At 52.8% G+C, this 9,949-nt stretch overlaps 1 long non-coding RNA gene across 1 annotated transcript; it reads right to left on the reverse strand.

Annotated features, from left to right (window-relative positions):
- Nucleotides 1-420: 420 nt before the first annotated feature.
- On the reverse strand, nt 421-1,444 carry LOC136053123 (uncharacterized). Its single transcript, XR_010622599.1, has 2 exons — nt 1,378-1,444; nt 421-1,083 (listed from the first exon to the last, which is right to left on the reverse strand). It is a non-coding gene; the product is annotated as an uncharacterized LOC136053123 (long non-coding RNA).
- Nucleotides 1,445-9,949: the final 8,505 nt, after the last annotated feature.

The following is a 9,949-nucleotide window of genomic DNA, read 5'->3' on the forward strand; positions in this document are numbered from 1 at the left end:
GATCCCCTCTGTATCTTCCGCTCTTTTTGCAGATGTTTCTCTTCTTTGATCACCTGTAACGAGAAAGAGGAAAAGGGGAAGGAGCAGAGAGAGAGAGAGAGAGAGAGGCAGAGAGAAACGTGCTTGAGAAGTTCTGAACTTTAGCACCTGACTTTTTAGGCAGGAGCAAACCCATCCCATCCCTGAGCCAGCCCTGGGAAGCTCCGCTCTGCCCTGGACCCACCTCTCCCAGTGCCTCTTTCTCTTTCGCTCTCTCCCCGCCCGGCTCGCAGCGAAGCCCGGCAGCCGCAGCTCTCGCTTCGCTTTTTCTCTCTCTCTTAATTTTTTTTTTTCCTCCCTTTTTATCCCCGCGTTTTTACTTTTCTTCTTTCCTTCCTTCCCCCCTCCTCCTTTTTTTTTTTTTTTTTTTTGTCGACGAGGTTGTTTGTTTGTTTGTTTGTTTGCTCAATTTGCACCTGAGCAGCTCCGGCGCCTTAAGCCCGGTGAGAACTTGTGCCATTCGCTGCGCTGCAGCTACGGCCGCTCTGATTGCTCATTAATTATTATGCAACCGGGAAAAGGGAGGAAGAGAGGAGAAAAAGAGAGGAAAAAAAAAAAAGAGGAGGGGGAAAAGCGGTAGAGAAAAAGGTGGGGGTGAGAGGGCAAAAGGAGAAGGAAGCTGGAGGAGAAAAAAATTAAAAAAAAAAGTCAAGTTGCTAAAGAAATTCCGCACAAACCTTGGTGGAGAAGCAGTGTGTGCACCCAGGGAGGGATGAAGCTGAAAGTGCTTGATCGGATCCGGATTGTGCTCGCTCGCTCTCCCTATTTTTTTTCCCTTTTTTTTTTTTTTCCTCCTTCTCTCTCTCTCTATTTTTTTTTTTTTTTTACAGGGAAGGCATTCTTTCTGAAAGGAGCAGGATGGCGCCAGCCGGCTCAGTGCTTACAGACAGCTGTGGCGAGACGCAACTTAAGGAGGTTCCAGTGTCATAAGCACGGGGGAGGCGGAGCCTGGCCCCGGGTGAGGAGGGGACCGCGCCAGGGACCGGCCGGGGCGCACCCGCGCAACTCCGCGGTGGGCGACGGCAACTTCAACAACTTGTTTTTCTTTTTCACGTTTTATTCCTTTTTTTTTTTTTTGAACTTCCTTTTCCATTTTCTATTTTTACTCTTTTTCATTACTCCTTTCCCCCTCCCTTTTTTTTATTTATTTTCCCCCTTTTTCTTTCTTTCTTCCTTTTTTATTCTTTCCTCGTTTTCTATTCACTTTCTCTTTCCGTTCATATATTTATTTCCTTTTTTTTATTCTTTTTTCCGCTTCTTTTCGCTTTATTTACTTACTTTTTTTCATATTTTTTTTTCTTTCTTACTATTCTTATTCCCCAAGGTGAAAAAGAAAACAACTTTCCCCACCAACCACGAAACTCTGAGGGCTGAAGAAACCTCGGGTGCTGCTCCCAAACTCTGTGCGCTGCACGGGGGGTCGTCCTTCCCCCCTTCCCCCATCCCGGCCCATCCCAATGGACGCGGAGCTACAGAAGGGGCATCAGCCCCGGCAGGTGCAGCACCTCCTGGAAATAAAGCCGCGTCTCCTCGTGCTTAGAGCCGCTCAGACTCGAGAAAGATTTTTCCTTAAGGATCTGAGCGCCGCGTTTGGTAACAACACAATCTTGGGATGTTTTGTGTTGTTTTTCTTTCTTATTCCCCTCCATCCCCCTCAACAACCCCTTTTAAGTTCTAGCGGAGATCTCGGTTCTAAGGGAGGACAGGCAGGGCATGCCCGGCAGTGGAAGGGTCCCGGAGGGGTTCGGCGGACGGGACCCCCGCTGACCCCCCCAACCCCCACCCCGGGGCTCCGCTCCCCGCGGCACCTCCCTCCTCCCGCCGCCCGGCGGGGGCCGCCGCTCGTCAGCCCAATGGGGAGAGAGCAGGAACTGGGGCGCCGGCAGCGGACCGCTCTGATTGGTTGTCCGCCCGCGCCCCGTCGGCCCGGCCCGGCCGCTGCCTTGAGCCAGGGCATCCCCTAGCGGCCCCGCCGTAACGCCGCCGCGGCAGCGGGCGTGGGGCAGGGATGGAGCGGGGCCTGGGGGGGATGTGGAGGGGTGGAGGAAGGCGAGGAAGAGGGGAGAGAGAGGGGTGAAAATGTTGGAGGGTTAAGGGGGGGGGAGAAGAGGGGAGAAGAGGGGAGAAGAGAAGAGAAGAGAAGAGAAGAGAAGAGAAGAGAAGAGAAGAGAGAGAGAAGAGAAGAGAAGAGAAGAGAAGAGAAGAGAAGAGAAGAGAAGAGAAGAGAAGAGAAGAGAAGAGAAGAGAAGAGAAGAGAAGAGGGAAATAAAGGGGGAAAATGAAGGAAAGGAAAAGGGGAAGAAAAAAAAGGAAGAAAAACGAAAAGGAGAAAAATGAAGGAATGGAAAATGAGGGAAAAAAGTAGAGAAAGGAAAAGCAAAAAGAAATGAAGGAAAGGAAAAGGAGAATAAAAAAGTAGAGAAAGAAAAACCAAAAAAAAAGATGAAGGAAATAAAAAGGGGGGGAAAGGTAGAGAAAGAAAAAGAAAAAAAAAGAAAGGGAAAGGAGAAGAAAAAGGAAGAAAAAAGGAAAGGAAAAGAAGGAAAAGAAAGGGGAAAGAAAGGAGACGAAAAAGGAAAGAAAAGGGAAAAAAGAGAAAGAGGAAAGTTAACTAAAGGAAAAAAGGTTTTAAAAAGAAGTTTTAAAAGGAAAAAATGAAAAAAAAGAAATAGAAGTGACTTACAGGGCCGCTCTGAGCGCGCTGTCTCCCCACACACCAGACTCTACCCGGCTGCCGGAGGAAGCGCCTCTCAGCACTTTCATACGGGGGGGTGGGGGGGCTCATTAAAAGCCGCGGTTCCGCAGCACCTCCCGCGCACCCCCCGCTCCCCACTGCTCCGGTAGGAAATCGCTCCCCGACGGGCTCAGGGGCACAGCCCGCAGCAGATGCGCCGGGTGCTTGCGCCGATTTTCAAACGCGTTTTCACATCCCCGCTGTGAGCGGGGCTGGGACGACCCACTCTGACTTAGAGATGGCGCACAGGAATATCGTTCTTCTCGATTAAAGCGTTAAAAGTCTTACACGAATAGGATTCGGGGCAGGAACAAGTGCGCGGATAACCAAGCGCGCAGTCCAGCCGTGGGAAAACGCGCGCGGGGGGGATAAAGAGGGGTGAGGACATCTGGAGGATGCTGTACACCAAGAAGACGGGGATGGGGGGGGGGTGCACACTCCCGGCTGTGAGGGCCAGGTCCAGTCCCCTCTCGCAGCCCACCCGATACCGCCGGGGCTGAGGGGGAGAGCCGGGCAGCGTTCCCAGCAGAACTACGAGGAGAGCAGGAAAGGAGCAGGGAAGCAGCTGGGATGAGGGGGCTCGGGGGGAGAGGGGGGCATCTCACTTGCAAATCATCTATTAGCACAAACTTTCCTCCCCCCAGTCCAGCTCTAAATGTGTTTTACGGAGGTCCAAGTGCACCTCTTTATCCCTGCTCCTTTACGTTTTCCCTGACCCCAAGCCGTTCCCGCTGATGAGATTTGCTCTCCGGCACTTGGCGAAAGTCGTTTTTAACAAATCCCTTTTAACACACTGAACGGAGGATGCCGTAGGGCCGAGCATGGGGCAGGTGAGTTGTAACCCCCACCCCCCACTCCCAGCTCTGCTGTCCTTGTTACAGCTCTGGGACCTACAGCGGTGGGAGCACAGAGGAAGGGAAATTCCCTCCAGAGGTCACAAAATCGCTAAGGCATAGAGAAAATGTGCCTCTAACCCCGTCAGGGGGTAGGGGAAGGACCGCGAAGTCGCCATCCTTCAGCGCTATTCGGAGGACGAAGAATGCTTAAGGCAAAACAGAATGAGCAAAAATCAGTGGGGGGTGGGGGGAATGCAGTAAATTAAAATTGAATATAATAGAACGTAATTCAATAAAATCGCGATTAAATATATATTTTTTAAGGGGGAGGGGAGGGAAAGTCCACCAAGTGTGGTGGGGAAAGGAGCAGAGCAGTGCTGAAGCCCCGATGAGACGGACGGGGGGGATGGCAAGTCGAGAGCCTTCGCGTCGCCCCTTTCCCCCTACCCCCCCCTTACCCAGTGCCACAGTCCCGATTTAGGAAGGAGGACACCAACTTTAAATCAACTTTTCTCGGTTTGCCCCTATGTTTCTACTCCTATTTTTCTATACCTTTCTTAGCCGGGAGAGAGCAGTGGTGGGGAGGGCAAAAACATATTCCCCCCCCCCCCCTCCCTTAGAAAAATATAAAATGAGAGCGCATTCGTATTCCCCCCCTCCCCACCTTCGGGTTAATTCGCGATTCCCAAGGTTTTTTGAAGGATCGCTGGCCTTGACCGTCCTTTTCCCAGGCTGTGGCTACAGATCCATCACCTCGCCCCCCCCGCCGCAGCCCCCAGCAGGGTTTCCAGTGACAGCCCGGCGCTAATAGGAGCCCATTGTTGGAGCAATTAGCCCCACGATCGCCACCAGCCGCCAGATAAAGACTCGGGGGGGTGGGAGGGGGGGGGGGGGGTGAGGAGGTGGGTTGAGCTGCGGGCAGCATCGCTCCAGCTGGGGAGCCAGATGCGGGATGGAGGGGGGAGGGGAGAACGGGGCGAATCCTGGCACTGAGAGGTTAGAATAGGTCTGAAAAACCCAAAATGAGAAAAGAAGAAAAACTCCGGGACGTGGGGCGAGTCACAGTACCTCTCCCCTATTGGTGACCATCCCTCCACCCCCCATCTCCCCCTCCCCATATGCCCAAGCCCTGCTGTTGCAACAGTTATCGGGGCTGCGTTCTGGTCCGGGGGAGCCCCGTGCCCACCGCTGCCATTGGCACCGCCGTGGGTTCCGCTGCCTCCGCTCGGGGCGGGGACAGGCAAAAAGCCCCCTCCTCCCGCTACTCCTTCCCCCCCCCCCCCAAACCCCTGGCCCCCTTTTAGACGACAATTGACTGAAAGCGGATTAAGTTACGTTCGCCGGGCTGGGGTTTTTACAGGGTACCAGAATAGTACAGGTAAAGCTGTACAAACAGCCGGGAGCTACGAATCGGAGGGTTATGGAGAGGACACGGCCCAGGGCAGAACTCCCAAAGATTTTTGCCCGGTGTATAACAACTTGTGCTCTACCGAAGGGGAAAAAAGGGCCGGGGGAGGGAGCAGCGTTGCCCCCCCTCCACCCCCCCACATTGTGCGCACCGACTCCTCCCGGGGTGCGGAGTCGGAACGCTGCGGTCCCCTATGCGATAATACGGATTGGACAAAGACGGGAGAGAAGGGAGTATTTTTTTTCTCCCTTTTTATTTTATCATGACGATGATTCCTTGTCACGAATCAGGAATTACGATCTCTTCCCCCAATTCCCCCCAAACCTCTTCCCTCTCTCTGTCAGGAAAACCGAAGCGCAAGTCAGCAGAATGAATAAATAAAGTAATAATGATATTAACAATAACAGAGTGTCAGAGAACGGCATTTCTGCCTCCCTCCTTTCAGTGCACCTCATCCCATGTCAACCATTCCCTCCGCTCCGACCCCAGCCCCAGGGGCTGGCTGCTCATTCTCACTCCTGTTTAAAAATCGCATCTATCTCAATGTTTCCGTTCTCTTCTAATAATTCATTTCTCTCCCTTCCGCGAAGACCGGGAGGAAAAGCACGAACGCACAAAACAGTCCCGAGCAATGCAAATACAGCGAGAGCACAAATCAGCGCCCGATGACACCGGGTGCGATTTTTTAATCCCTTCGTGCAACATCACCTACACACACCCGCGCGCTTTTTTTTTTCAGCGCAAAAAAAAAAAAAAAAAGAGAAAAAAGAAAAAAGAAAAAAATACTATGGGGGGAAAGAGGGAGAAAAACCTTGCACTGCCAAGGAAGAGAAATGCGAAGAATTAGAAATGGGGAGGAGAGAGAGTGGGGCTTTTCTTTCCCCTCCTCCCCCCTCCGTATCTTTGAAGCTGAGAGGAGGGCGACTGCCCCGGGACACTGCAGGAGTTTAAAAAAAAAAAAAAATGCTGAGAAAGATCAAAACCGGCTCCGCAAGTCCCAGCGGCGACCTCTCCCCCCTACACATTCCCCAAAGTGCGCGGCACTACCACGGAGCGGGGCCGGGTGGGGCGGGGGGGGGTTGTGGGGGGGTGACCGTGTGGCCCCCGGTTGGATGGGACCCAACGCCGCTCCCTTCCCTCCTTCCTCCTCTGCTCCTTCATTTTTGTTCTCGTAGCGCAGCCCCGGTTTCACGCTCGGTAAGTCTCTTTTCTCCCTTTTATTCCCCCCCCCCCCCCCCGTTTTTTTCCTTTCTCGATGGGGAGAAGGTGTTCTCCTTCTTTCTCTTTCCTCACCCTCCCCCCCCCAAAAAAAAACCCTCTCACTCTGTTCCCTCTTTCTTTTCCCCCGCTCCGAGCTCCGCGGAGAGGACCCTCTCTGCGCACACCCGCACCGCTCTTCGGCTTCTGGCCATAGAAAAACGTGAAAGACGGAGAAAGGAGGGGGAAAAAAAATAGAGAGAGATAATTAAAAATTCCACCCCAAAAAAATCCTTCGAGTTTAAGGAAAGGCGTATTAACAACCGAAAAAAAAAAAAAAGAGTCAAAAGAGTCATTTAATTATTTTGTTTCCCCACAATGGAGGTTTTAAACAAATTATATCCCTACAATTACCATCGGCTGATGTCAGTACCGAGCGCTGGAGGAAGCCGGGGTGGGAGCACCCCCGCACCGCCCGGTTCAGGAGCTGGGAAAGGACTTTATCGGCTCTGCTTTATCGCTCGGTACCGCTCTGAGCGATAGCGTTGGGGTGGATGGAAGCGAAGGCAAAGCTTTGGGGGTGATGGCTTTAAACCCGAAGCTCACGATTTTCCTTCCCGCTTCCTAGAAACGGTGACGCTGCAGTTGGGTTTAATGTTTTCTTTCTTTTTTTTTTCTTGAAAATAAAACAATAATTAAATATATGTATATATATATATATATATATATATATGGAAGGCTTAGGATAAAGCAGAACTCACAAACCGCCCGACGTGAGAAGTGACGGGAATTCCCAGCGGCTCTTTACCGAAGCGCGGGGCCGTATCCCGACCTCCCCCGTGATTTCAGCCCCGGCGATTCGCTCTGGGACGATGAGTGATTCTGCCGCGGGCTCCGAGATGTTCCCGCACCCCAAAACCAACCTGCCACCTCCACGACCCCTCCGCGTAACTCTGTGCTCCACTCTGTGGATGCGGGGCTCTCCTTTACTGCCCCAAGCTCCCAAATTCAGGTGCTGGGACGGCAAGATCTGTTCCGATGTTCAAATTCGCCACTTTCCTTTTTCTTTTCTTTTTTTCTTTTTTTTTTTTTTTATTCCCCTGAATGGAGCTCTGGTCTCCAATCCCCTGAGATGCCGTCTCCCAGAGGTGTCCCCTCATCCTGTCCCCTATCCGCCCTCAGCTTTTTTTTTCTCTTTGAAATGAAAACACTCTCCCCACCCCCCTCCCCACCACCACCACCACCACCACCACCACCACCCTTTGCTCTGTTAAAAAAATAAACCTGAAAACAAAATAACATCCCCGGGGAGAAGGAAGCTCTTCGCCCCAGCCCCGAGCAAAGTCCCACAATGTGCCGGGCTCTCTTCACCCCAATCCTTGCGCTCCTCTCCCGCGGTCCCCGGGACCCTCAATGTCCCCCCCATCCCCGTCCGTGCTCAGGGAGCTCCGCACCTGCGGCCCATAAATAATGGGCAAATCAGCAGGGTCGGCCGTTATTCATTACCCGCTTGCATTAAAATCCGTCGCCCAGAGCTCGCTGCACGTGAAGGTGAGAGGAGCAGAGCTGTACACATGCATTTTTATTTCTTATTTTTCCCTCCTTTACTCTTTTGAAAGCTCTCAATGACACCTAATGCGTTTTTGTTTGTTTGTTTTTGGGGTTTTTTTGTTGTTTTTTGTTTGTTTGTTTGTTTGTTTTGGCTGAGTAGTTACCTGGGACCAAAAACTGTGGGGTTGGGGGAATGAGCGGCGGTGAGGGGCGAGAGAGCGGAGCAGTGATTTGGGAGTACGAGGCGTAAAAGGAGAGCTATAAACGGAGAGGCGGAGGAGCTCGCCCTAATTGCATCCCATTAGAAGCATATGTTTCTTAGGTATTCTATCATACAGACTTTTTTTTTCCACATACTTGTACACAGCATTATATATATTGCGTGTATAGTGTGTGAACACACAGTTTATATGATGCGTGAATCGACCGAGGCATATCGCTGTGATACCACGCGTGAGAGCAGAGCAGAAACGCTCCGGCCACACGCACATCGTTACACGGCAATGTGGGATAGGCATAAGCGTGTCTGCATATACAGATATATATGCACATAAATACGAATCCAGGCCCCGTACGCATCTCTTCCCGTCCCGAGATGGATGGGTATTTCGCAGGCAGAGCCGGGTCCCATCCAACCCGCACTCTCCCGTCCTCTCTTCTTTCCCCCTAAACCCATCGGCAAAGCGGTTCCTTCCCACCCTCTCCCCACATTCCGGCTCCCACCCGGGCCGGGAGTACACTTCCCCAAGGTCACCGCGAAAAGCCGACTCCCCCTACCCAAAATAAGCAGTAAGAATCCGGGGGGATGGATGGGGGGGGGATGGGGGGGAAGCTTCAGCCCAATGCCGCCCTTTGAGCCGAATGCCCTCCACGTGGAAAAGGAGTAAAAGGAGAAAGCGAGGAGCCGCGAGGGTAGGGGGGGAGGAAGGAATCAGAGAAGAAAGTGATGGAGGGGGACGACAAAAGGGGCGCTCACTGACCTGGGGAGATGCTTTTTGTGGTGTCCCGCTCCGCTGGAGCTCTCAGCGCAGGAGTGCGGGAGGAGCGGGGCGGCTGCTGGCATGTCGCGAGCTGCCACCCAGGGGGAAAACCTGGGGGAGCCGCATCCTCCGAACGCCCACTGTCACCCTTCCCTCCTCCTCCTCCTCCTCCTCCTTCTCCTCCTCCTCCTCCGGGCTGGGCTGAAGATCAGAGCTCTTCCGGGTTGGGAAAGGGCAGAGAAAGAGGGAGAGAAAGATGATGGGCTATTTCTCTACACACCCATCCCAATAATCGCACGGGGCGGGGACGATCAGATCCTGGGGCTCGCAGCGTTTTGAGCGTGATGTAACCCGTCCCGGCAGCGACTGTCACTGGCAGGAGAGAGAGAGGGAAAAAAAATAACCGTGCGTGTGATCGCGCACATAGCAGCGGGGCTCGCTCCGGTTGCATCAAAAGCTTTCGAGGAAAAGCGGTGACATTATAGCTGAGAGGGGTTGTGCCTTCTCACTTGTTCCCCCCACCCCCCCCCGCTCCCCTCCTCCTAGGGAGGAATTGATACGGACCTATTTTGCTATTATTACGATTATTATACATGTGTGTTAGGCTTTAAATCAGTGCAGAAAAAAAAATCTAATGATAAAAAAAAAAGAGAATAAAGAAAGATAGAAATCCACGCGCACCCCCTGACATAGGGGACGTACACAGGGGGTGTCAGTCCCCTCTCTGTCCTCCCATGGACAGAACTCCCTCCGGAAAAAAAACAGCGTGGAGTTGTCCACGGGTCGGGCCCCATCGCCTCGTATGTCCACGACGGGACACAATTCCCCCTCCCCACGAGAACCCATCGCTGGAGGATTCCGAGGGCTGTGTCCCTGCGTGGGGAGGCGGTGGGGAAAGTAACACTCCCGCGCCTCTGTAGGGCCGTCAGCACCGGGGAATGCCCCAAATTCTGCACCGATAAAAGAGGAGAGGAAGGGAATGTGAGAGGGTCACACAACTGATTTTCCGTGTTACTTCCCACTCGTGTCAACCCCACCGAATGCTGCAGCCCCGACGTGTGCCCCGTTCCGTGTCCCTTCTTCCCTGCACCTCTCGGCTGACAGATCGCCTTTCCCTCCTCCATCTAGTGCTCTAAAATAACGACACGCGTTTGGGCGGTTTGGGATTTTATGATTAAAGATAGGTTCTTGCTTCCGTGCCTCC

This window comes from Cyrtonyx montezumae, unplaced genomic scaffold (genome assembly GCF_038088225.1).
Source record: "Cyrtonyx montezumae isolate F1298 unplaced genomic scaffold, pur_monq_1.0 scaffold_3, whole genome shotgun sequence".
Classification (NCBI taxonomy): Eukaryota; Metazoa; Chordata; class Aves; order Galliformes; family Odontophoridae; genus Cyrtonyx; species Cyrtonyx montezumae.